Source organism: Anas platyrhynchos, chromosome 3 (assembly GCF_047663525.1).
Source record: "Anas platyrhynchos isolate ZD024472 breed Pekin duck chromosome 3, IASCAAS_PekinDuck_T2T, whole genome shotgun sequence".
Classification (NCBI taxonomy): domain Eukaryota; kingdom Metazoa; phylum Chordata; class Aves; order Anseriformes; family Anatidae; genus Anas; species Anas platyrhynchos.
The window spans coordinates 21,564,267-21,577,500 of record NC_092589.1 but is presented as its reverse complement, the minus strand read 5'-3'; the positions used below and the strand labels follow the sequence as shown (position 1 = coordinate 21,577,500).

Sequence of the window (13,234 nt, the reverse complement as noted above, 5' to 3'; positions counted from 1 at the left end):
ATGGTTAGTTGGTTGATTGGTTCTGTTTTTAAAGAAGCCAAAGGCAAAAGCAATAGACTTGTGAGGATAGTAGTCTGAAGACATCCTAAGTACAACACTTGGTAGCAGTTTACATACGTGTAACCTGTGTTAGGGAGGAAATAAATCCCATTTATGACTGTCCCATCACGAAGTACAAGTATCTCCCTCTGCACCTCGAACTTTATAACTGACCAAAGTTATAGAAAGGCATGACAAATGGGACGTGGAATATCTGGGTGTATTGTACTCTCCTCACATGCACCCCGTAATGGATGTATTTTATTGTTTAACTGTAAAAGCTATATTGTAATTTTAAATCCATTCCTTTAGCATTCATCAAATAAAGTCTCTGTCCCTCCATCAGCATCTGACTTGCTGGAAGATTAGGAAGATATGAGCTCATTAAATTGCTTTATGAGTGTCAAGAAGAATGATAAGGATGGAGAGAAGGTTGTTTCTTGTGAAGCCCTGTCTGAAAGAACACCCACCAAAGCTGCTACCAGATTCAGAGAAAAAATTTCTCACCCTATTATCAGGTGCCATGTTACAGACTTTAGGCCATCAAAGATTATCTGTTATGCCTCTGGCAGCTACAGGCTGCTTTACTCCCTCCACCAGACCTGTGGAAACTGCTTCCTCCTCCCTTCCTTTCCTTTCACAAGCCTCCCTTTCTAAGAATGTGTTGACAGACTGTGACCAGTGAGGTAAGGAGCAAGAATTAACTCCCATCATGAGTGTCTACTAGAAAACTTCTTCCTTTTTCAGATGTTTTAGGTGCTGTTTCTACTTCCAGATACACTATGGAGACCTTAAAACAAGCAGGACTCCAGTCAGGTTATGTTCTTTAATGGTCTTAAATTACTGAGGGCTGTGTTGGTATGCAGACAGAGCATACACACACTTTGTTTGGGAAACAAACACAAACTTAGATGCCCTCTTAAGACAAGCTATGACTGCTGCAAGAGCCACAGGTGGACTTGCAGCACAGGATCCTCCCCTAAGCTCTTTGGCTTTGCAGCTGCAGGATGTCTTTTTTTATTTATTATTATTATTATTATTTTAATAACAAACCCATGGCTGCCTCCCTTTTTCTTCATGTAGAGCAAGTGTCTTCTAAACACTTCTGTGGTCACAGAGCACTAATGTAGTAAATGATGTTACTGCTGGGGTATGGTCCAGCTGAATGAGACACCTGGAGTGCATGTTGTGTGTGCCAAAAGGTCTCTGAGGAGTCGTATCATTGTAACGGAAAGATGAGGAGAGGCACCAGTATCTACTTAATCTACTAGGAAACACTGCAAATCATTACTCATTTTGCTTCTGTATTTTTCTCCAAGTATTTTTATATGAAATCCATTTACTGCAAGTTTGAATGCATTGATTCTTTTTTTCCCATCCCAAGCTGAGTTCCTAGCCTGAGCAAAATCCTCTGTGCACTGCAGAAACACTACTCTGGTGGCTGCACAAAGGCACCAAGTTTACAATTGTCTCACAAAATCAGAATTGCAAATGCAGATTTAATATAAAAAGAGAGTGAGGGAAGTGGATTCCTTGCAGTGATAAATTTTCTGTATTCTTGCTATAAAGAAAACTTTACTGTGCACAAACAAAATGAATGAAACTTTGCAGAGTTCTTACATTTCAATAGGCTTTAAAAAAGAATTAATGAGAAATCTGGAAGACGTCTTCACAATGGAAGTGAAGTATTATTCTTGTCATTATGGCATCATAAAATTATTTTTTATTGTTTTCTCTTCAGGGGCTCAAGTCAGATGATAATTTAGATTTTCTCTGATGCTAGTCTTTGCTAGAAATGCTAGACCCAGGATGTACCAATAGATCATTAGATTTATACTATAGTTGTAGCTTAAGACAGTGACATATTTAAGTGCTGTGCTTAATGTTACTTGAAAGTCCTGGCCTAAATGACTGAACAAAGACAGTGCAAATGAGAAAAAGAAAAAACAGGTAACACAATGGCTTTAGCTGTAGTTGTTTTGGTGCTCAGTAGAGCACCCCCTTTGAGTACAAATTCAGCTGAGAACACATGGCTTTAAAAAAGAACATCTCTGATACAAAAACTTGCAACAGCTCTCCAGTGTACTGCATTTTTCTGACTTTCTGGCTCCGTGTAGAATCATCAAACACTTTCAATTTTTTGTTATCAAACTCCCATAAAGATATTTGATTTGAGGGTGTTAATGGAAGTTTTGGTGCTTCTCCATGGGCACTTCATGGGCTGCAGTGTCCTTCAGGTCTTATCCACCTGCTACACCATGGGCTCCTCCATGGGTTACAGTGTGGAGATCTGCTCTGGTGTGATCCTCCATGGTCTGCAGGTGCACAAGCTGTTTCACCACAGTCTCCACAGCCTGCAGAGGGATCTCTACTCCATGCTTGGAGCACCTGCTCATCCTCCCTCTTTCTTCATTCACTTTGGTGTCTGCAGAGCTGCTGCTTTCACGTTTTTCCTCTCCTCTCACTGCTGCTATGTAGCATTTTTTTTTACCCTTCTTTAAATACCTTATCACAGAGGCACCACCTGAGCTGCTGGCTGGCTCAGTTTTGCCCAGCGGTTAGTCCTTTTTGGAGCCACCTGGAACTGATGTTGTCTGACATGGAGACAGGTGCACATCTCTGCTTCCACAAGCTACCCCTTCAGCTTCCCAGCTACCAAAACGTTGCCACATAAACACAATATGCTAAAGTAGTATAGGTTAACTAAACCCAGTCCGTGTTCTTGTTGAATGCTATCTACATACACCATTCAGTTTTGGTCTTCTAGGCGTGAAAACCCAGATTCAGGAGCCTTGAGAAGGCATAACAAAACTTCAGTGGATTTTTGAAGTGATTTGGAAGAGCTGCAGTTTAACTTCTGAAGCTATAGTATTTTTTTTAACTTAAGAAGAAAGAAAATGTTGAGTCTTACGTGAACTTAAGCAAAAGTTGCAGCTTTGACCTCTAAAAAACTTATTTTAGATTGCTAAAGTGGGCTAGGCTGTCTAATCTGTTCTGAGAGTGAAGCTCTCTGAAGGTCTATTCAGAACAGAAGCTAAACATAAGCATCTGATTTCCCTTTGGAGAAACCTCCCTTTCTCTGCACAGACTACAGAGAGATACCGGGGACCCTAGCTATGCAGGTTCTGTCTCTAAATGTAGGAGCTGTGACAAGTCTGGCCCAAAATGATTAAATTCTACTAATTTATTTTTGGATTGCTCACTTATAACACACGTACATGCATCTGATCAATAGATGATAAGGTGAAACTAGTGGATTTACAAGTTAATATGCTGGAGTCAATAATTTGCTGTAAAGGCACTCTCAATTCTGGAACCAGCACAATTTGTTTTGTACTAAGCTTTACTATATACCTGTTGGCTTAGTGATTTATTTAAATCCCCTAAGTAATTTAAATATCCAAGGAAAATAAAGAATCTGAACAAAACCCTTTTTATTTCAGTAGTTATCAAGTAATCTTTCAATAGTTATGTCTTTCGTCTCTTTCCTGATTAGTCACAAGTAGCTCAGACTTCTCATTTTGCAAAAGTCTTGCACTGAGAAGCCCAAGCCACACTGGAAGGGTCTAATGGATGTATAAAAACATGAAAAGACATAATTAAATATTTAGTTTTATTTATGTATTAACATTTAAAAGTAATGCCAGCTAGCTGCTTTTCCTGTTAACTCTGCAGCAGTTTTACCTGTCTGCTTTTGTGTGTATGTATATGAATTTAGTGTCAGTGTGTGTGCTTCAGGAGGCTTAAGTTAGGCCTGTGTCTGTATGATCCTAGGAAGATCCGTCTGGAAGTTCATCTATCCACCAGGTTCACTTGGTTTCAAGACACTAAACCTGTAAGCAGCCTCTCTTTCCGTTATTTCACAAAGCTGTACAGCCACTTTTTCTTCTCGTTGTTGCCATCATTTCATCTCTTCTCTTGGTGTAGAGTTAATTCTGAGTCTTCAAATTACTGTTAATGTCACCAGCAGCAGAGTCTGTGGTAGCTGCAACAGCAAAACAAGGTTTTTGTTCCTCTTACCATTGGTCTCATGGACTATTCAAGCTACTTGTTGAGGTTTTCCACTAGCACCAGTAGGGGCAGGGACTCTCTGCAGCAACGCCCTCCTCGAAACTTCCTGCAGGTGCAGGAAGGAAGGTGTCAGACTGCTGCTGACCCTGTCAGTATTTATATGGGAAGCTGTGCTTTGCTGAGGAGTATGTCCTCAAAGTGTACACATAAATATATGTCCAATCAATATCCTCTGCTAATACTCAAAAGAGTAAAGGCTGAGCTTTCCCCTAGCTACAGGAGAGTGAGCGGGCATCCCGAAATGCATAAGCCACTTCTGGCCTTCTGCTAGGCGTGAGTGTCAAATTGAAGGGTGAAATTTTAAGTTTAGCTACAGATTCAGACTAATCATTGGCCTTTACAATGTAGTCCTAAATAAATTATTTCTGCTTACCTTTTATTATCTCTCAGAAGTGATAACACACATTGCAGGCAAAGTTGGAATGAAAAGCACGGACTGTTTGGTACAGGGCAGAAAAAAAAAGAATAAAACAGTGGGAAGTAAAAACCTTTTAGTCTCCTTTAAAATGTTGCCTTTATTTTCCATTGTGTTGGCAGAAAGCAGGGATTTAAAGCTGTGAATTGCCTTGAGGCTGTGTTATCTTCCTCTACTTAGCAGCAGTTAGAACTGCTCTTTTTGCAAGTGTTGGGTGAACGAGACAAGGACTCAGAATGATTGAGAAAAGGGAATAAAATAAGCCTGCACTTAACAATAATATGACACGTCTGCTGTACCTGTGTAAAATGGGATCTAAAACAATCATGATAGTTTCCTGAAGCTGCACACAGTAACACAAGGGGATATTCTGAGACTTAATTAATTAATGCTTGTAGCATGATGTGAGATCCTGGGATGAAAAGTCATATATAACTGCAAAGTCTTAATTTTATGGAGCACAACTGACATTCAGTGGCATTTTCAAGGAAACTGATGTGGGAGTTCACCTGCAATCTGCATTAGGATTCAGATTGTCCTTGTACAAATCCCCGTAAAGATTTTCTTCAAACTATTTTTTTTCCTCTTTTCATTTCTTTTTCCCATTATGGCTGTTGAGCTGTGCAAAGAAAAAAATGGTAAATATTTTTTTTTTTACAGAGGAAAATCGTACGCACCATACATAGTCTATGCACCTATATAAAGCCTATACAGCAAAACCATAGTGAACGTTTTCACATTTTACAGAAAATAACAATCACATGATACTATGCTCAGTTTAAGATCAGATGAGAGAAGTTTTAAAGAGTCCAGAGACACTTATCTTTATAATATCATATATGATGTAATTTGAAAGGAGCTAAGGAAGAAGTCTTATGGCACAGATATATGTTGTCATGAATGTCCTAGAAAGGCAATGTGAATGCTTGAATAGCAAAAACTTCAAATAAAACCAGAAGGCAAAACATTTGATAATGACAAGGGCACATTCTTTCTACAGTGAAGCAAAACTGATTGCCACATGATACCTTGAGATAAAAAGTTCAGGTGTACAAATTATCCTTTTTTATGGATAACAACAAAAACATTCATGGCTTTATTGCATTGACTTAAAATTATAAACTTCTGTGCAACACTTGCCATTCTGGACATTGGTAGAAAAAAAGGTATGAGGCTGGGAAGACACCAGCAGCACTTATATGGCAGTCCCAATCGTGTTCGTTCTGACAAAAGCATCACTCTGGCCAATAAATCAAATGGAAAATATGGTTTATTAGGAAAACTATGACATTAGCATCCTTTATACTCAAGGGATATAACTCCCCTACCACTTGCAGGTTTGAGCCCTTAGACTCTAACCACTTTGTTAGAGCAGCTATGGTTTTCCTTTCTCATGCCATGGCCACAAATGGCATAGAACAAAAGCTGGAGGAACACTGCTCCTCCATGTTCACAAGCAGTAGCACCATGACCTGTGGTATTGCCTTAAACATACTCCTGGAGTTTGTCTGTGTGAATGTATTGGTTGTAACTGCAGAGGTATAAACCCCAGCCAGAGTTTGTGCTTGCCTTTGCCAGCCCTTCAGCTTCCCTGAGGTGACATTTCTACCCCAGGTCACACCCAAAGGGTGATTCTCCTTCCCCTCCTAACCAAGGCAGACTTGACACGTTGCCTGTTCTGCAGTGTATTGATGAGTACGTGCATATTCCAGATTAAGCATGCAACTGTTTTTCACTGGGCTTCAGGTACTTTTTCTCATTTTTTTTTTGAATCTCAAATAAATATATATATATATATATTTTTTTTTTCACCATATTGGCTCTCTTATGTGCCTCTCTTATTTTGAAGAGAAACTTAGTCTTTCTTCATATCCAAAATTACTATTTAAAGCAAAAAGTCTCACTCAGTGAAAGTAAGGATTGCAGATTTGGACTAAACATATCAAAGTTTGAGGTAAGCAGTCCTGTCAGGTATTCAGTTTTTATCTTTCTGTCTCCATCACTTTCTCATTACAAGGAATAATAAACAGTTAAAAGTGAAAAAATGTGGGGAAAAAATCCACGAAGGTGTGAAACTATTGGCTTACTATACAGTAGGTCTTGTGAGTGTTGTAAGAGATAAAATATTAATGTTAGGAAAAAATGTTGACATCACCCTCTAGACAGTGTCTGTAGTGAAATGTCATGTCATTGATATTTTGGCTTATCTGACTTATTTAGTCATGCAGAAAAATATCTTTTTTGATTTCAATAGTTCTTAGTATAAATTAGACAAATATTACAGCTGCAAATACATTTTTGAGAAGATGGCACTCAGTGATGTTAGATGAATTTTAAATAAGATGTTTGCCCTTATGTTAAAAAAAGAAAAGAAAACCTTACAGAAGTGACATGGAATGGGCTACTGAAGTGTTGACTTTGCCCAAAGAGTTTTTTTTTTTTTTGAAGTTTTACCATACGACGTGTGACATTGCTGGTGGTTTAAAAGTGTACTACTTCCAAAAAGTCAGAACAGTGACAGAATGCAGCTGGCTAAATGTACTTGGAGTCATTCTGCTACGCAATGCCTACTCGTTTTCTTTTTGGTGCTTTATTTTCAAGTCAAAGCTGGGGACAGTGGTTCCTGCTGAGGCTGCAGCACGTCCCCAGATGGCCAGGTGTGCCAGGAAAGAAAGCTGTCTGCTGTGAAAATGAGCACCAGCACCACTCAACAGATTCATCTGTGTGCAATTCACAGTTCCTCACATGCTCTGCCAGGAAGCAGAAAAAGGAATTGCAATGTAATACTTGTACATCAGGTATTAATTGTTGTGGTTTGCAGACTTCTTTAAACTTCTTAGATTACTGCTTTTTCTCAAAGTTTCTCACTGGCATAGTCTGCAAACTCCTGCAGGAGTATCAACATACAAAATCACTATTATGTGCTGAGTGGAACAGGGTAGGCAAATGAGTTTTTTATTAAATAAAAAGCTGTTAGCATGGTACTCCTAAGAAAGGACAGGCACACAGAGTTGCAGGGTAACCAGCTAGTGTTATCTGATGTAGATGACAAGACTACCATTGCTTTTAAAAACAAATAAAATAAAAATCTCAAAGTTGAAACAAACAAACAAACAAACAGAACATTTACGTTTGTCAAGAGTCTCAAGGAAAGAATATTTTATGAGCATGTAATCGAAGCCTATGTTTCAATGAAGACATCTCCTGGCCTTTTTGCACTTTACTTTGTAAAAGAAAACCTCTATTTTTAAAAAATAAATTTGCTAAATAAAAAAGCAAGCTCAAATACAATGAATCCCTTAATATAATTTGCTAGCCACTGCAGAAAGAAAAGACGGCATTGACCCATCTCAGTCTGGGAAAGAATGATTCCCTTTTCATCTCAGCCAAAGACAATTTGGAAGAATACTCCTTTGACAAAAAAAAAAAAAATTAAAAAATTATTTTACATTTACTAAGTTACTAATGTAACTTCTGGTTTTGCAAACTTAAACAATTTTTTAAAATGTTTATTTCATTTTCTGTTATAATATTTGCTTTTTATGTGCTATAATAATTTACACATAAAAATCACCACCAGTCTAGTACATGTTACTGCTGTTGAAGGGTAACATCAAATTTTAGAGTAATGATTTAAAATGAAAAATAGGTGTTGAAAGGCACTTTTAAAATTCTAAAACAAATGAAAAGAAGTTCTTAAAATGTAATTCTTTTGAAGTGAATGTGCTGGTTTTACCAAATATTTTAATGAAAAATCTAAAATTATTTTTTACACAAATGGGGAGGAAAATATATAGTGCAACATCAATTTCTGGTAAAATGGAAATTCTGGTCACTTTTAGGCAAGATAATTTCTGACAAAATAAGTAACACATTAGTTTCTGTTTGCTCTACCTTTGAGATTTTTCAGTGCTATCTTGGGAATAATTTATATTCCAGTCCACACTGCTAGAGGAAGGAGTGGAGTCATAGATTACCTGTGTATCTGTAAGTTATATCCTTGTGAATTTAAGCATAAGGCTTTAGGACTAGAGTAGATTTTAAAAAAGAAAAAAGAAGAAAAAAAAAAGTGTACATGATACAAGCATGAGAAGGAAGGCAACCCAAAGGGTAAGTTAGGGGTTGCAAATGAGTAAGAATTCTGCAATTATGAGGGTTAAGGTAGGGGCTAAGAAGTACGCTGGGAAATAAGCATTAACATCAGAGGTTCATCAAAGTGGAAGTACTCCCAGTGCTTTGCAGAAAATGGAAAGGATAAGTTGGGGAACTGGCAAAACAGATAATGTCAAAGGTGAGGATGAATTGAGGATCTTCCTAAAACCCAAAATATTCCCAGCCATTTCTATCACTTGTGGAGGAATCCGTATGGATTCCTTGATGGAGAAATTGAAAACTCACTTTGAAGAATGGTTGGACTAATGTTCTGAGTACTAGGAGACCATAGGTTCCTCCTCCCTTATCCAGGGAGAGTTCAGCACCTCTGCTTGTATAGAAAAGGGAATGTCACCGTGAATTACCTTTTCATTATTTATGGATGGGAGTTATGAAATAACAAGTTTGGATTCCTGTACCACCAGTACCATAGCACTGTGGTCGTCTCCGATATCACCAAGTTTAATTAGAGACTCACAGAAAAAATGAGTTAGCTTTTCCATCAGATATCCAAGATACCTGCTGAATGGGGCTACTGTACCAAGAGACAACACAGAGAAAGAAGAAACCAGAGCCTCACTTTGACACAACTGGGTGATGACTTGCTGAATGTTGATGACCCCTGAAGAGGTAGATACCAAAACTACATGTTGGGCAGCTCTTGAGAGGTTCAGGGTTCTTCTGATGTGACCATCAGGTTTGGAATGCATGCCCTGAGACCTGGGCATCTGGGTAAACGGGCCTGCCTTGAAAAAAAGAGGAAAAGCCTGAGTGACAACACTGGAAAGTGCTTCTTCATCAGATCAATAGATTCAAAGATGACTAGGTTGTGTAGTTTTATGCAGTTTAAACATTTGCGCAAGGAGTCTACCTGCAGAGAGTATTACTGACAGCTGCAGATCAATGCTAATTTTTGATCATTTTCAACCTACAAAGACCTCTTGACCCTGTTGCCACCTTAGGGGCACTTCAAGTAGTCAGCAGCAATCACAGTAGGCAGTGTAAACCTCTCAGACTCCCGACGGCTGTGCAGCCTTTCCCGTGCCCAGGAGGACCTGGGCACAAGGTGGTGGGGATGGCAAGCACCTCGCATCCTGGGTGCTGTCGCCTTTGAGCAGCATGAAAGAGTATGCTGATCTGCTTCCAGACTTTAAGTGACTTCTGTGCTCATGAATTTAAAAATAAACAAACAAAAAAGGCAATCTGAAGCAAATCTTGCTGGATATATTATTCATGATTCATGTTCTCTTGTTTTACTCTTTGAAAATGTGTTAAAACAAGGTTTTGTTTTAAATAACTTTTATCCTAATTTACAGTTAGAGCCGTGGAATTAACCAAGGAGTGTGTTTGTTGTTGCTAACAGCTTATGCTGCCACTGGCAGTGTGTAAATCATTTTACACAACAAAAGCAAAGGTGCTGTCTTGCATTGAACAGTGGAGATGCTTTCAGTGCCACCAACGAGAATGGGACAAGCCTAGGGATGGTTCACAGCTGGGCTCTGGGCTGCAGTATGGGATGCCTCAGGAGTCCATGTCTGTAATGTCTACTTTAAAAGAATGGGCCTTACAGGAGGATTGTGAGAGTGCACACACTTAAATGTTTGCTAGGTTATTCTTAATTTAATGGCTGAATGAGTGAGACTGCTTCACAACAGGCGACAGAGAAAGGAGGGCTTGGGATTGCAGTCCATCGGTTTTCATGGTCAGTCAGTCTTGGGCTACGAACATCTTAATGTTTGCATTAAAATTTTATTTTGTTGGCTTGCTTTTAATGGTAAATGAAATCTGTCCTGTTAGCAGTGTGTAAACATGGGATATATGAGTTCATGGCTTTGCAAACAAAGACTAGGAGAATATTCCATGCAAGGATTGTGATCCTGCGCCTGTTTAAGTCTGTGCAGCTGTCCATTGAAGCCAGAGGGCTATCCTTTGCAAACTTGTTTTTTTTTGCTACTTGTATTTTACCATTCCAGCAGGCTGATATTTCTAGGCTAGAATATTACATAATTCTCAAAATTAATCATTCAAACTGCCATCCATCCTCTTTTTAGGTTCAGCCTCTGAGCTGAGTAAATTCACAGATGGCAATGGCAACAGAGTAGGGAGAGAAAGCATGGCTTCGTTTTCTGGGAGGACGTCCCCTGAGCTTACTTCAAAACCAAACAAAACAAAAATACATGTAAACCGTTTGCTCTTCAAGAAGTATCTATAGGAGCCAGGGATAAAAGTCATCCCTGGAAGGAATGGTTTAGCAGTCTCCAGAGAACACGGTGAACTGCAGGCAAGGAAATCCCTCCATCCTTGTTTCATTTCAAAGGGTGGTGAGGATTGTAAATAATTAAATCTTAGGGTTTACTGGGAAGACTGTACAGTGTGATGAAAAACATGCCATTTTTCTGTTTAAAAATAATAAAAAACAAGTGTTTTGTAGCACTGTTGTCAGAAAAGCCCACCCTGATCATGGAGGTGATAAGAAAGCTGGGCCATTATTTTTTGCACAACGTTTGTAATGATGTGTTTGTACCTCTGAGAGTCCGTGTGTACGTTCAGGGGCAGTAATTTAATGTGGCGTGCTCCCTTCCTCCCTCCTCCACCCTCGAACCATGGAATGTAAATTTTAGTCTTTTAAAAGTTCTGTTTTGAAAACCTAATAGATAACTGTCCTCATAAAAACTATTAATACAGACCACATCCAATTGTAAAGCTAATTTTAATCATGTTTTGTGCCAACATAATTTCTGATGCCAGATTTTTATGCTAAGCATGAACTTCAATTCGAGCTCTGTTCTTTAACCTGCAGTTCATAATTTTGCATTCGGCCTTATAGGTTTTTGGCTATGGCAGTTTGAACGCTTCCACTTTCAAAGATCTAAGCCATAAATGTTTATTAAAAGAATCTATAATGAAATCAGTTTTGTTATTTTTTTAATGGCTGCCTTGAGTATGTTGGATGACTGAACGCACGTTGTTAATCATTAAGCACTCATGTTACAAAAAGTGTTTGATAGTATTGCCATCTAGGGGCTGAACAAAATTCTCCATACTGAAATAAACTGTAATTGAACAGGTGCTGCTATTGACAATATACATATGTTTTTGTTTTATAGCCCACATGCTTTCCATGTTTCTTATGACAAAAGATATCTCTAAATGTCCCACAGCAGCCAGAGCTTTTTTATATATAATCTGTTCGAGGTGATTGCTATTTGCATTTGAGCTTACGCTTTTTTGGCAGTGATGACTGGGAATTCCTAACAAAGAATTATACTTTTTTGCATTATTAATCTTGCTAGTGTTTGCCCTGTTTAACAGAAAAAGGAATCATTTATCAGAAAAGTATGTTTATAATCTGTACTTGTGGCATCTTCAGCTTTAATATTCATAATGGTCATTCAAATGCTGTGCTATATTTATCTAAAAGACTAACTCATTGTTGTGAGGAAATAACTATTTAAATATTGATGACCTAACTTTTAATATTTAAAAAAAGAAATTAATATTTCTTTAAAATTTGTTTCTGAGTCTGATCGCCTAACAAATGTTTAAATATTAAACGATTCTAAGTGTTAGCATTTAACAACTTAATACAACTTACTGAAGGAGGAAAATTGACTGTAGCTTTCTGCCACATGAAGGAAGCTGAATTCCTGCCCTCCCCTTCTTCGTATCTTGTGTAATTAATGCAAAAGCATAACTGAAAATGGAATTAAAATAAATCAGTGATCAGCGGATCCCTTTTCTTGCTGTGATGAGACAAGTCTGAAGAGTCTCGTACTGAAACGTGCCATTCACCTTCTTTGTTAGCTACCCTTCCTTCCATGGCTGTTGGAAGCAGTGCTGCAGCCATGTTGCCTTCCTCGGCGGTGCTGAGGGTGGGGTTGCCTCATGCCCAGGCCAGTTCAGGTCCTTCTCAGATGCTGTTCGGGGTGACCCACAGTGCCAGTGGTCCCTTCTCTCCATGGCTGTTCTCCATCCTTCACCCACCTGCGTGGCCCTGAGCTCAACAGGGCTCCCATACGGAGGCAGTGAGCCCCAGCCCTTCCAGAAAGGCTTGTCCCTGTGCTGCGGTGGGCACTGTGGGCGGCTGTGTGCCTCCCGTCCAACCTCTGCTCTGCCTCATGGGCCTTCCTGACAAAGCAGAAATATCAAAAACAACTTATTCTCTCTCTCTGTCCAGTCATTTTTTCACCCCACTTTTAAGGGTTTTGTTTTCAGTAAGGAAATGAGATTGTGCTCCTGGAAACACCGTTGTCTCTCCAGATTGCAACGCTCTGAGTAACTGGAACATGGTGGCGTGCCTGCCAAATGTCATCCTGCACACGAGATGTGTGATATGAAAGGGTTCTGTAGAGGCAAGACCACTTGTATACCACATTTTACAATATGTGCCATCAGAGTATCAAGCCCTCTGATACTCTGAGCAAAGCTTAATGCATGCAGAACAAGCACTGAACTGTTTGCTAGCTGAGGTTTGGACTCTGCAGGACTCCCCAGAATTCAGCTCCAAAGGCTCCACCATAATGATAAATATTTCTGAATTTCCTAAAAGTTTCTTTT

General features: G+C 39.0%; 1 protein-coding gene across 1 annotated transcript in view; it reads left to right on the top strand.

Moving 5' to 3' along the window:
• Positions 1-13,234, top strand: part of USH2A (usherin) — a 410,836-nt gene that overhangs the window by 370,250 nt on the left and 27,352 nt on the right. The window lies entirely within an intron of this gene.